Source organism: Neopelma chrysocephalum, unplaced genomic scaffold, assembly GCF_003984885.1.
Source record: "Neopelma chrysocephalum unplaced genomic scaffold, ASM398488v2 Primary Assembly neopelma1_96, whole genome shotgun sequence".
Classification (NCBI taxonomy): Eukaryota; Metazoa; Chordata; class Aves; order Passeriformes; family Pipridae; genus Neopelma; species Neopelma chrysocephalum.
The window spans coordinates 3,039,089-3,051,671 of NW_020897759.1; the positions used below are offsets into that span (position 1 = coordinate 3,039,089).

A 12,583-nucleotide genomic window follows, 5' to 3' on the forward strand; every position below is an offset into this window, starting at 1 on the left:
GAAGCCAAATACACTATAGAAATTTATACCAAAGTCCTGATGAAATTCAGTGTTTTGCACTCTCAGCTACATTAGGAATGACAATAAAACTGTCCTGGCTGATAACATGGGAATTTTTTTCATCCTTGGCATAATTTCTGGAAGTGCAGCAAGTTTCCCTCAAAGACCAATGTGTTTTCATTGTTAACTGTAAATGTTTTTAGAAACTGTGAGATTAACACATTACTGCAGTGCACAATTCAGAAAAATCTCAAACAAGAAGATCTCAAGCTCCAGAGTCACTCTGAGGCTTCACAAACAGCACCACCACTGTTCTCAGCAATGGGTCTGGGGGTGTCCCAGCACTCAGTCCTGCACCACAGCTCAGACTGCCTCATGCCCAGTGATACAATTCCAGTGCTCCCACATTGGATGCAGATGCTCCAAAGGATGTTTGCTCCCTAAGTTTAGTCATTAGTAAATGCTCATCTGCTTAGGAGCTGCTGCTGCTGCTCAGGGTGGAAAGCACAGGCACACCTGCAGCAAGTGCAGCTCCAACAAAATGCACCACTGAGGTCTGTGTAAGTGGGTTTAAGTTCCTCACATCCTTATTCTATAGGTCAACCCCCCCCCTTCAGGACCTGCTGTGTGTTTACAAGTGGTTGTGCAAGGAACAAGCAGCCCCAGTTAATCAAGCTGCTATTTATCCAAGTGACTCAGATTGAAAGGCAAATGCAAATATTTTGATGATACTGCTCTTCAGGAAAAAATCTGCCTGGTAAGAGCCCATTCCCAGTTTGTGAAGAGACACTCAGTAGAGATTTTAAGCACAGAAAAGCTTCTTAAGTTTTGTTTCACTTTAATTTCAAAACAATATATAAGTTTGCATGCATGTCAATTTGAAAAGTCTCCATCAAAAAACACCAACAAACACAAACCACCAGTCATGGCTCTGCAATGTCTGTTAGTTCGAAATGCTGAAATTTCGTATTAATGGTTTAGTCAAGCTGTCATTCTCCAAACATGCACTGACCAAGCTGTTTTGGGAATGGACACCAGGAAGCTCAGACTGAGCTGAAGGGAGGAAAAAAATTCTAGCCTAAATTCTTGGATTTACTTGGAGTGGTTTGCTTTTATTTTTGAGGTTTGCTTTGTTGGTTTTTTTTAAATATAAAAACTTTTGGTAGCTTATTAAATACAACATTAAATTCTATTGTGTTGCCTCTTAGGTTACTTTATGATAAGAATGATAAAGCAATGGAAAAAGCAGACTTGGATAAGAAAAACCTCTTATAGCACCAACATCTTCTAAAAAAAGTGATTTCATTACTATGGAGACAAATCCCACTTCTTCCTGTGATTTAAGTGCCTACATGGCTTGAAAGCTGTCTGGCAAATTTCACACGTAAGCAGAAGAACTGAGAACGGATTTTTTTTTTAATTTCCTGCTTTACAGGAAACCCCCCCCCATCCTTATAGCCATCAGTCACACATTGTATCTCATTTATTTTCAGGTAAATTCACCTTGTCAGAAGGCCACCAGGAAGGTGGGGAAAACAAGTGGTGTACGTGGCATATGAGATGTATTAAAAGTAACAAGACAGGGGTCTTTTTATACACATGGGTGTTCCTTGGAACTTGGTAAATTGGTTTGCTTTTTATTACATGGGGACCCTGAATTGTTGCAATAGGGATGTAAGAAAGGAGGAAGCACATATTTGACTTTTGCTGAGAGGACTTGAATAAATGCTTGAATAGGTCTCAGATTTTAATCTTTCTTCAACCTGTAAATGCTGGTAGGGGATCCATCACTCCATAGGATTTAAAGAGCCCTGGAAGATTTGCCCCTCTCCCTGGGAACAGCAGCTGTGTGTTCCTGGCAGCCTCTGTGCCTTCACAAAACACTCCGGTCCTATAGCAGAAACTCTGCCTTGCACTTCTGCGAATATCAGCTCATGTGAAGGGCATAAGGAAAGGAGGAGAGGAAAGCACCAGGGAAAGTATTTTCCTTTTGACATTATCTTTCCACAATATACTCCTACTTAGACCAAGACTTTGTGTTTGCTGGGGACACAAAAGCCACTGGCAAGCTCTTGCCTGCACCTCTGTCACTTGCTCTAAGCTAAAAAGCCTGCAGGTTATGGCTCTTGCTGCTGCACTGTCTGTGACCTGTGACTTCCATTTACAGCCCTGGGATGCAACCGGAGCTGAAAACTTTTTGGAGAGCTTAGAGGACTGAACTCCCAGATTTTCTCAACTCTGTTAAAATCCCCTACCAGTGCCATGTTCTGTGTATCTCAAGAGGTTGCATAAAAAGCACTGAAATACAACATTTCATGCCCAGACCTAGATCAAATGCTTTGCAAAGCTGTGGTTTTCTCCAACTCAAACATGGATGGCAGGAGCACACAGCACTGCAGCCCAAACATCGGCCCTAGCTGCAAGAGTCCTGGACTCATTAGAAATTATTCAGGCAAATAATGGAAGTGTGAGTGCAGTTTTAGATAGATGGGGTATAATGGTCAAAGGAGAACAGACCTTTGCATGACCCAAAATATTTGGGGTCAGATTCTTTGGAAATAACATGCTTTATGATGTGCCATTCACTGCTGCTTTACCTTGAGGTGCTGAACAAACCCAGTCCCTATTGAGTACTGAGGCAGCAGAGTATTTTTCTTGGAGCAGATGGAGAAATGGTGTAGGTTCTCTGATTCTGGAAACTCCAAGTTTTGCAGTCAGAGGTCAAGAGAGCCCAACTGATAAACCCAGGAGCGTGTTTTTATCAGCCATTCAACAGGTACTGCCCTTCCTCTCTCCCATCAGCCCTCTACCCCTGTGCTTTCCCCTCTGGCACTGGGGGACACAGAGGTGCAGCTCTGCAGGGCAGGGGCTCAGCTCTCCCCCACAGATGGGCCAGCTCTGCAAACGCAACACCTCGCACACCCTTTGTGGTGCTGTCAGAAATCAATGCCAAGCAATGCTGTGCCTGCAGCCTTGTGATGGAAAAATAATTAAAAAAAAACCACAACAAAAACCCAATCAATAGTCTAACAGACCTTGGCCAGCCCTGGTCTGCTGGAGAATAGGGGCGGAGAGGAGAGCTCAAGCACAGGGGAGTCACAGGGCAAGATTCACATTTTTGCAATAAGCAGAGCAGCTGAGCAAGAAGCCTTACTTTGAAAAAGGCCAAACATTGACAAATCTCAGCACCCAACACCTGGAAAGCCATTACAGACCAGCACTGGTAAGGAGGAGCATGACAGAGCATTTTCCCAAGGCAGGAGCAGCTCTGCTGAGCTCAAGATCCAGCTCAGCTGGCTGCAGTAATGTCTACTTTACTGACAGGACTTTAGAGAGTCACCTAAGACAAATATTAAGACATAAAAGTACCTAATGAAACAAAGCATTAGAGGTTAAATTGAAGTGGGACTGTATTTTGGCTCCTTAACAAGAGCAGATGCGTGCTTCTCACCAGTTTCATTGGCGAGGAAAGGTTAACACCCTAACAAATAAAATTTTTCCCACTGAATTTTCCATTTGTTTCTTAAAGGTAGAAATAACCATAGTGACTTTATGGTGATTTTTATCCTAGAGTATAGAAGCGAGAGGTCATGTGCTGTCCTTCCTCAAAAGCATCCTGGTGCTTTTGTCTAGAAAGGCAAGTGGCCCCCAGGGGCTGAAGAGACCCAGATGGGCAGTAGCTCAGACCCCAGAGGCTCCTCTCTTGCCTGGCCAGCAATCCAATGCCAGAAAGCAGTTACTCTTCACAGTTCTCACTGAAAGATGGGGTAAAGCTTTGCTCTTCCTGTGTTGAGAGTGCAGCTCTGCTGAGCTCAACATCTTGAGGAGCTGCTGTTTTTTCTCTCGTGTCCGAAGTCCTCTGTTTATTTTGAAACAGTGACAAAGTCTCTGCTGCTCTCCAGACAATGCCGATGCAGTGTCAGTACAAAACACCCTCCCCTCCTCTGCCTCTGTCTGGCCACCCCTCCCTGCATCTGCCTGTCTGTGTGCAACGGGTGGGAGGAGAGCGATTTCCTTTCGCAAAATTATCCCTCTAAAACCTTACCTCCGTTGTTTCTGGACAAGCCTAAATTGCATACCTCTTCCAGCCACATGCCTCTGCTGTTTTCCAAACTGTGGCTTCCTTTTCTGGTCTGTGAGTGTAACCCCAGAGCACAATGCTCTGCCCGCACTGTCCCAACTGCTCAACATCAACCAGCTTTTGGGGCCGGCTGAGCCTCTCCAGTTGTTCCCCAGTGCACAGAAAGAGCTGTTCTGAAGGTGAAGGTCAATGAAATTATATGCTATGAATGTTTTCTCCTTATATTCCTAAAATCACTCCACATTAAAAAAAAGAAAAAAACCTTTCATAAGAGCAACTTCAGTCTGTGGCATGTTTCCAATGATGAATTTGTGGGTGTTTTACCAAGACAGAGATCAGTGCCTGAGCAAAGGAAGGCTGGCAGAGTGCTAAGCCCTGTAAGAAGCTGCAAATGAGCAAATAAGACTACTGGTACATTTTACAAATGTCATGGAGCTGAAAAACAAGAGTATTTAAATGACTTAGCAAAAGGTTATGTAATGGAGATTTCTATCTGAGCAAAGCCAACATGAAAAATCCTCCTTAAGAGTCAGGGTGTATCATTTGCAGTCTCTTTTGGATATTAAATCACAGGACACACATTCTTCTATTCTTTTTATCATTTTTTATACAGTTTTTTAAATTATAAAAGCGAACCAAAGCTAAAGCTCAAGCAAAAATATTACAGCAGTTGTACACATGTATTGGCCAGTGGGACCGAGCCAACTGAGCCCTTCCAGAGCAAAACACATGAGCTGAGCCAGAGCATAGGGTCCCTGGATTGGGCCACACTGGGCAACAACACATCCCAAAGACACAGAACTGCTGATGTAGAACTTACATACATTATGTACATACCACTCCCTAAATCACCCTCACTGGCAGGAGACAGCAGTACTGTTACCCAAACTCTAGGCAGCAAAGGGCAAACCACTTCACATGCATCTTCACGGAGTTATTTTTCAGAGTAAATATTTTTTATATATTTCATCATAGCAAAAGAATGACTTCAAGGTCTTTTTAGGGATGGGTTGGCTTTCACTCAGGCTGCCAGGGTCACTGTTGGGTGCAGACAACCAAAGGTGCTAGATTGGCATGCAGAGCTCCTTTCCTGTCTTCTCCAGGGCTGGCCTGTGTTTGTCCACAGCTCTGCCCTCATGGGAACAACCCCACCACTGATGTCAGGCTCTTTTTTGGAAGCCTCCTCGCGCAGGGATCCTTGTCCTCAAGGGTGGAGTCTGCCACAGGAGGGCATATTGGCTCCACGCCTGCGGGCTTACAGCCATTATTAGCAAAAATCTTCACAGCCTCCTGTTTACACAGAAATCACCGTAAGACACACCTGTGCACCCCTTAGCAGATGGTCCTTCACCTCTCCATCATCCTCTCTCCAAACAGTCTCACAAGGTCTCCACATTGCAAGCCTTTCTCCCAGTTGCACGCAGATACACAGGGACAACGGGACACTGCTCTGCCAAGGGTGTGCAGCCCTGGGGAAAGCCCAGGGTAGCCAGGGCTGGACTTAGATGCCTTCAATGGCACGGCACAGACCATCCTCCCTTCAGCAATGGCAACAGGAGAAATTCAACACTGAGAAACGCTAAACCCCAGCCAAAACCAAAAGCCAACTGAGCAGGCAGCCAGCAGGGTCCTGCAAGTATGCGATACGTGGCAGTGAGCTGCGTTGTATTAAACAGCAAGCACCTCGCAACAGAGGAACAGTCTCCAAAATGTTAATTTTCCTGCAGTTGATTAACTGTCCAGCAACCAGACTCACATTACCTCCGAGACTGAGCACGCGTAGGAGGGAAACTGGCAGCTGCTGTGGGGAGCGAGTGCCAGTGTGCGATCATGAAGTGCTCTCACACCACACTTGGGATTGTTGCATTCTTTGGGGAGATGTCAAATACTCCCCTTGCCCCCTCCCCAAGTTTTTCGCTTCTGTCTTGGTGGATGGGGATTATTAGGAGGATGGGAAGTCGGTGCCTGTTTGTTTTCCGATCGGACGCTCCTGCCCCGGTTCTGTCAGGTAGGCTGATGGACACGGATGCACCGCCTGCCCCCTAAACGCTTTCGTGCAAGGCTCTCAGGAGCCTCCTGCCTGCAGATACCTCTTTATAATAGAAGTGCTACCTCTTCAAAGCTGACTTGCCAGGCATTTTGACACAGAAAAGCCCCTCTCACACAACAGCTTTGGTTTTTTGTTGCTGTTCGTTTGATTCTGTGAACAGGAAAGGGATCGAGCTGTCCCTGTCTCCCAGAGCATGTGGCTGCCACACAGAAATGTCAGCCCGAGAAACAGGAACGATCTTGTTCCCGTAAGTCAAACAAACAATGTTTAGAAAGGTTTGTGTTGTGGGAGGATTTCCTAACGTAATACAAGTCATCAGACTTAAAACACATGCCTACTCTGGTGAAATTAATAAAGGAACAAGGCTGTGTAGGAAAACAGATACAGGAAAACAAGAACTTTCTCCTGATGACTTCATCCCACAGGGGTCAACAACAAATAAAGGGCAGCCTTGCTTGGGAAGGGGAAGCTCTGGAGATTTTGTGCGGAATTTTAAAAGAAACTTGGCGAGTTCAATAACAAAACCAAGTTTTCTTCTTAAAAGAAAAAACAAAAAAAACACCCATCATTTTCCCAGCATTGTACCATGAGAGCATCAGTCACGCAGAGAGTGTTGCAACCTGTATCATCAAGGAATGCATGTGGTCTGAGCCATTGAAGAGTTTGTTTCACCTCTTTTTTACTGTGTGGGTAACATAGGAACACGTGAATAACACTGCCTCCCCCAACATACCACATTCACCCACGTATTTTACTCAGACAATATTAAGGTAGATCAATAAATGAGGTTAACATTTTTAAACATAAAAAGAAAACAAACTTCACCCCCAGAAAAACACACCATAGATCCCCAAGCTCCCAAGAAGTCAGGAGTTCGAAGAAGCTAGGTTAGGGTTGTGGCAGCATTGAAAATTTGCCCCCACCTGCAAAATGGGCAGAAAGGGATGAACACCCCAGGAGGGGTCATGGGGCAGCCCCAGGCAGGCACCCAGACTGTGTTCTCCTCACATGCACTCAGAAAAGCAGACATATAGACAATTAAATGGTGGATCTTTTTTCCATGTTGTCAACATCAAAATGAAAGCTGATCCCGTCATGTGGAAGCCTCTGAGTAATCTGCTGGAGCCAAGAGGAAATCCTAGGAGATATTCATGGCTCTTGACAGCACAGTATTGGACCAGGAGGACCTTGACCCACCCCAGTGCAACTGTTCCCAGGTGTGTCACTGCCTGCTTTGGCCAAGCAGGGCTTTGCAAAGTCACTTTTTTTAGTACATACAGCTGAAGTGTTTGTGCAGCACATTGCAGTTATAAAAGTTTTATCTCTCTTCTTTCTATTGCTTGTAGAGCACATATATGTTTCTCATTTATTGGCAGGAAGATCCTCCTCTGAGCAACTTTGGCACCTCTCAAGATGAACGATCGGCTAATCTTTTAAATTTAAAACAGGTCAAAAAGTAGCATATTGTAGAAACCTGTGTCAAAATCCCACATTCACACATGCATGCAAAAAATAACTTTCTGTGGTACAAAAAATAACAAAAACAACATCCCCACATGTTTATATTAACTCCACCACCAGCTTTTATCAAAACATTTAATCTGCCTTAAGCTTTTCTGTAAACAACAGAAGACGAAATCTCCCATCTCCAGTACTACATTTGATTCAATATTCACCAGTGAGAAGAACTGGGATAAATATACTCAGAACACCAACTCTTTGTCCCTTCTCAAAAAAGGGCTTTCCAAAAGCTAAAGTTATTTAGAAAACAACATTCACAGAAATAAAACATTCATCATTAGCTCGCTGATCTCACCTCAAGTCTTTTACCTGCCTTCCTGAAGTTCCAGAAATCATGTGCTCAAATACAAAAAAATGAAGCAGAAGTTACTGAAATTCTGTAAACTGTGTAAAATACAAAGTTATTTAGTATTGAGATGTCTAAACTGTGAAAATGTTTAACTTTTCTTTAGTTAAAAAGTAAGAGAGTAATAGTCAACAACACTGACCTACTTCAGCTACATAATTCAGAGGATGAAAGTTTAATAAGCACTAGGTGATTTTCCTCATCCTTTACTAGTTATAAGGCCTGTAAGCATGTGATGTTTTTATGTAGTCTTGTAAAAGTACATTTTAAATTCTTTAGTGTGTGTAGCTATATTGACCTAATGAAGTTCATCATTTCAGCCAGAACGATGCTGTTTTGGGAGGCTCTTACCGGAATAGTTTCCAGACTCTTATGAAATACAGCTGCTTCATGACTCCTGACGAGTCCAGACAGAGCCCCTGACCACCTCAAAGCTCAGGGGCAGATATATAAATTCACAATTCACAAGTCACTGTCCTCAGACAAAGCTTCAGTGAGATCTAAGGTGTTGTGCTAACCCACCAAGTGCAATTTCAACATACCTCAGCTTTACATGCAAAGGAGGAAATATCTTTCACTTTCATGATTAATCAGTGACACTCTCAGGGAGGTTTCTTTTATTGCTTCTGACCTAGATGTGAGCTGCAACTCTCCTGGTGCTCCTCTTTGCCACCAGGAACTCTTTACCCTGCCATATACCAGTCTAACAGCAGAGTGGATGTGCACTTCTCATTGCACCACGTCAGAGCAACTGTGAAGTCCCTACATTTTAAAGCCCCGAAAATGAACAACCTCATCACCACAAGCCTAAAAAGTGAAGATTTGCACATACTACTGTGACCACTGGAACTGCAGTTCCAAGTATCCGTTCTACAGGGATCACCTATAAAGAGATGATTAAGTTTTAAGGTTTTTGGATGGGTTGAATGAAAATAGGTTGTAAGAAAACATAATGGGGTTGATAATGCATGATGTAAAATAAGAACTAACCTAGAAGCTTTCATAAAATTCATTTTCTATCAGCTTTGAAAAATCAAAGTTGTAACAGAAAAAAAAGTGGCTTCATTTTCTAGCACACTCAGACATTATATTATAATATATACTTCTGATAGCAAGTGCAGGTGACAGCAATTATCTGAATGATGTGCTCAGATACTTAAGTTTGCTTTGTCCCAGAAACAACAGAAAGGTTTTGAAGTTTCCAAATGTTTTGCAGCACTTTACAAAATGCAGAAATACCTACCTCTGCATGTGTGTGTGTGCATGTGTGCTCAGGTTGGTGGAAAGCCACAATTCCGATATTTTGACTTGGAAAAAGCCATAAAACGTCTAAAGGAAGGAAAACCTCAAAACATCATTAGGAGTTTTGCTACATGTTTGCGGTGCCTCTCTTGGCTTTGTCCCTCTTCCCCCAGCCCTGCCAACCCCAGCTAACCCGGCACAGCCTGGCTTTCGAAGCACTGAACGCTGGAAAAGCAGCGCCCTCCCGACTTGCCAATCTCTCCATCTGCTGTCACAGCAGGGGTGTTGGGAAAGCTCTGCTTATATGTCACACTACATGCTGCTGGAAATTTCTGCCATCTGCTATTGCCTTTCCCTCCCATGCCTCACGAAAATATCAGTGACTCTAAATAGAAAGCAATTCCTTGATCAGATGTTTAAAGGGTTGTCAATTTGAATCATGACTCTTTTTTGATTACCCTTGTATTCACACAAACATAACAAATCAGCACAGATGGAGGGATAAAGATGCAAGGTTAGATTTATACAGCCAGTAAATAACTAAATATGTTGAACAGCCTATCCCAAATGTATTTCTTACAAAAACATTTTTTTGAACTATGATTTGGATGACTTTTGACCTGTGTGAATAACGCATGATTCTCTCCCGAAGCCAAGCCCTAAATTCATCACACAACTTATCACGCTGGAATGCAATTTAAAACCACACAGGATCATACACAAAAGCACAGTCTCTGCCCAGGCAGCACCCAGAGCTGGAGATTGAGTAGGCAGCAGTACAGAGGACTCTTATCAGAGTGCTCTTTGATTTAATGTGTATTTACACCCACACTTGACAAACCAAGCCCTGGATGAGGCCAGATAGGCAATTCAAAATATGCCAGGCTACAGAGAGCATTTTAAAACAAGGAAGATCAAGCATTTGGAGACTAAAATATGCTCTACAGTCCTTCTGTGGTCAAAACACAGGGAAATACTCAGCTCTGAGGCCAAACACTAAGGGCTTTTAGGATGACCCAGCACACAGACAACATATCACTGCCAGGGACAGCAGCCCCAAACCCCTGATGTGAAGCATCTTGTCACATATACAACAGACAGCAGAGACAGGCCACATTGCCTGGTGACACACAGCTTTACAATCAGCTTGTTTCTGCTACACAGTTTCACGAGAGGACTTACCTTTGTGGGTGCTCCCGGTGCACGGCTCCTCCTGCCCTGCCTCATCCTACTGCGCTGCAGGGCCAGTGCTCTCCTTGTGGGATGAGTCAGGCAGGAGCTCGTGGCAATGGAAGCGACTACTCCACACCTTGCTCACAACCCCAAACCACAGGGCTGAGGAACCCCATCCTGCCCAGGGAAGGAAATACTTTGGGGGAAGCTCGTCACCACCAGTGGTCCCTGCCTGGGCCCAGCAGCAGCTCGTCACCACCAATGGTCCCCACCTGGGCAGCTCTCCAGTAGCCCGTCCACGTGCACCAAGGCCGTGACTCCCCCATGGCAGCTGGGACACCCTTACCTGTGTGTGTCAAACCGGCCCCAGCTCCCAGGCCTGCAGGCGCCGAGCTGAGGGACAGAGATGGCCCCAGGTGCCGTCCCTCTTAGGCTGGAGGTGACACCGTGACCATGGCAGTGTCTCCCGTGCCTGAGCCGTCCGGGGCCGCTCCTGAACGCCCCTCAGATGACCCAAAGTAGGATTTGGGCCAGCGCCAGGTCTCTGGGGCAGCAGCGGTGCTGAGGGGTCTCCGTGAGGGGAGCCCAGGGCTGCCTCATGTGGGGCACGGCTGGTTCTGGCTGGTTTCAGCTGGTTCCGGCCAACTCCCCTGAGCCCCTCAGGTGGTGTCTTGGTGGGAAAATGCTGCCTGGACACCACGAATGAAGAGAAAGGAAGGGGGGGCTGAGGGGGCAGAAAGAGGTGGCAACAGGGTTAATTTGCCTTTGTTTCTCACCACCCAAACCTATTTTAATTGCCAATTACTTAAATTAATTTTTGCCGAGCGGAGCCCGTTTCTCCTGTGCCGTAAGGCAATGGCCCTGTCCATTGCCACCCACCAGCTCTGTCACCCGATGTCCCCCTGCCCTGCTGAGGAGGGGCACTGACGTCTGGCCACAGCTGGCCCACGGCAGCTTGGCCACTTTGTACCACTCACAGCCATAAACCCTGTGCACAGCAGTGTCCTGGGAGACACCCAGCCCGGGACTGGGACATGGACACGTAATCTGGGAGCCCTGAAATGGGGGAGCAGTTTGAGGAAAGGTAAACCAGCCCATGAGAAGGGTTACAGGAATCCCCAAACCTCCAGTAAAAGATTTGTGGAGCCTCATCTAGCTAACCCACAGAGACAGAAATCAAACCATGACTTGATCACAGCCTAAGTGAGACACTTAGTAAGACACTTGGTGAGATACTTGGGGAAATCTGAGGTATGATGCCATTTAATTTGTATGACAAATATTAAGAAATTACTTGAGACCAATTCTGACTTTATCTACATTTAAAGTAAGATTAGACTTTTTGCCTAGAAGGGAAACTACCCATTCAATGCCCTGCTGAAAACTGGCAAATCACTGAATATGGAGAGTGGGGATTTCTGTTGTTATTAATTGAAAACTTTCCAACACTTTCTTAATATTGGTATGAACCCCTATTTATAAAAAAGAGGCTCAGTACTTAATAGATATTCAAAACACTGATGGAACGTTACGTCCCTTTTCATAGCAATGACTTGGTGATATGTCTTAAACAGTGCACTGCACAGCTTGTTTTCTCCCCTAATCATTACCACCTCAGCTAATAAGAAATAGCAAAGCAAAGGTTTGTAATATTTTCTGTTCCTTAAAGACCTGTTGCAGCAACCCTTTCTAAAGTCAAATATGGAGATTTTCATCCACAGTTTTCCTAATGGTTATTCATGTTAATCTTTGATCATCCAACTCCTCACCTTTGACCATCCAGCTCTTCACTCTGTAAAATGGTAATATTACACCTCCAAATAATAAAAAAATCATGCTGGTTCAGTTCTTCATTAGGATGTTACATAATCAAAATTGTGAATACTGCAAAAGGAAAATAAACCACTAGGAAAGCATTTGCCACTATTGGGTTCAGTTATGGGTCCCCGTGGAGTAAAATTCACTTTTATGCAGACTTGGGTAGCCGCCAGGAGATAAACCCTAACATTTATTTTGACAGATTTGGGACAGTCCACTTCATTTACCAGGAACTGAAAGAAGTCTACTTGTACAAAAGCAGCATAGCAAGGAACAGCTTTTATGGGAAAAGGAAGACTTGAAAATTTATACTATTTTGGAGTTCTCTCTTTTCATGCTTGAGCATGAAACG

At 44.5% G+C, this 12,583-nt stretch overlaps 1 protein-coding gene across 1 annotated transcript in view; it reads right to left on the reverse strand.

Moving 5' to 3' along the window:
• The window catches only part of PHYHIPL (phytanoyl-CoA 2-hydroxylase interacting protein like), a 133,671-nt gene extending 122,708 nt beyond the window's left edge, over positions 1–10,963 (reverse strand). The window contains exon 1 of the mRNA XM_027694129.1: positions 10,760–10,963. The gene's annotated coding sequence lies outside the window, so the exon portion shown is untranslated. The remainder of the gene's footprint in view (positions 1–10,759) is intronic.
• Between the last annotated feature and the right edge of the window lie 1,620 nt (positions 10,964–12,583).